Source organism: Myotis lucifugus, unplaced genomic scaffold, assembly GCF_000147115.1.
Source record: "Myotis lucifugus unplaced genomic scaffold, Myoluc2.0 scaffold_466, whole genome shotgun sequence".
In the NCBI taxonomy this organism is placed as follows: domain Eukaryota; kingdom Metazoa; phylum Chordata; class Mammalia; order Chiroptera; family Vespertilionidae; genus Myotis; species Myotis lucifugus.
In genome coordinates this window covers 477,613-479,487 of record NW_005871514.1, presented here as the reverse complement: position 1 = coordinate 479,487, position 1,875 = coordinate 477,613, and positions in this window count along the sequence as shown.

Here is a 1,875-nt window from a genome sequence, read left to right as displayed (position 1 = left end):
TCCACCATCACAGGAAGTCCCGTCAACAGTGACAGGCGAAGGCGTCTGCTGTGTCTGAAGCACCTGGTTTGATTCCCAGGAGAGTCTTCCACCTGGACTCACATCCACCTGCAACACCCCGTTCGGGATCCGCCTGTGGTGGGGCTGGGGTTGGCACCCGTTGTCCACACCCAGAGGAGGGATGATGTGATCTTGTCCTTTATCTACCCACAGTCAAGCCATTTATATTTCAACTAGAGGCCTGATGCATGAATTCGTGCAAGGGTAGGCCTTCGCAGCCCCAGCTGCTGGGGCCTTTGCAGTCCCGGCTGCCTCCCACCCCCGGCTGCTGGGGCCCTAGCAACCCAGCTGCCTCTAGACCTTGTGGCCCCACCCTTCACCTGTACCCGCCTTGGCCTGGTGCTGCCCTAGTCCGCTGCCACACACCCCTGGTTCCACGGAGCCCCTTGATCAATCGCCCCACAGAGGGTGGCCTGGGCCTCCCTCTTGGGCAATTGCAGAGCACCCCCGCATCGATCGCTCCCCAGCCAGTGGCCCCCACCCCCTATCGATCGCCCCGCAGAGGGTGGCCTGGGCCTTCCTCTTTGGGGTGATCTTGGAGCCCCCCTATTGATCGCCCCACTGGCCGGTGGCCTGGGCCTCCCTCTGCAGGGTGATGGTGGGGCAATGGAGGGCCCCACCGACCAATCACATCACACCCGCCTTGCTGGCCTGGCACCTGTGCATGTCATAGCATGGTCATCCGGGATGGTTGTTCTGCTGTTTGGCCGTTTGGTCTATTTGCATATTATGCTTTTATTATTATAGATAAAAGTAGTCCATATATACCAGGCCGTTAAAAGTCAAGATGCGTTTCCATTGGTCTTACAAGCAACCAATTATAAGCTGGAGTGGAGGGGCCCATTGAGTCAGGGGAGGTTTCAAAGTAAGGAAACCAGAAGGCACCAAAGTGAGGTGGGTTGGGTTTCCAGGGGATGAGAATTTCCCCTTCTGGTCCTTTCCTTCCAAAATGAAAGTGCAGGACACTGGGTGGAAACCAACGGTTCTCAGATGGGCTCTGAGGAGCACTGAGGAGACGAGGAAGAGGGGGGAGGAGAGGGGAACAGAAAGACAGGGAGGGTCCTGAGGAGCGCACCCCATGAGCTTGCACACTCCTCTGGAGGACCACACGGGGCTCAACGGTCACTTTATCTCCTGATGCCTACAACACAGTGATGAGGAGCCAGGCCACTATTTCCATGCCCATTGTGCAGATGAGGAAAGTGAGACTCAGAGAGGGGGAGGAACGTGGCACTGAGTGGCAGCCCTCCGTCATGCCTTGAGGGAGGCTGAGAGTCTGAGCAGACAGGGGCTGTGGCCTTGGAGGCTGCAGCCGGCAGGAGCCCTGAGCCCACTGACGTGCCAAGAATGATTTGCTGCCTGAGAGAGAAGGTCTATTCGCAGTGGCAGAGGTGAGAGGGCAGGAGAGGAGCCTTAGAACGGAAGCAGTGGGCGGAGGAGCACAGGAAGGAGAAGCAGGCCGACAAAGGAGAGGCCAGAGGGGGGATGGTGCACAGCCAACACCACGACACCTCACCACCTGACACTGAGTCACCTGCGAAGCCAGACCGACTGTGTCCCCCCAGGGGGGATGTAAATTCACCTCCCGGGGGATTCAGCTTTTCTCCATCAAGTTCTTTGCTGTTACACGTTGTAGAGCAAGCTGGTTATCCATGTGCCCCCCACTTCAAATTAGGGGGCTGGTTCCTTCATTACTATTTCACAAGCATTTCAGGGTAACGTTTCAGATCAATTTTCTCATCCAAGTCATGTGCATTCTACATGGGACCCAGGACACACACACACACACACACACACACACACACAAACACACAC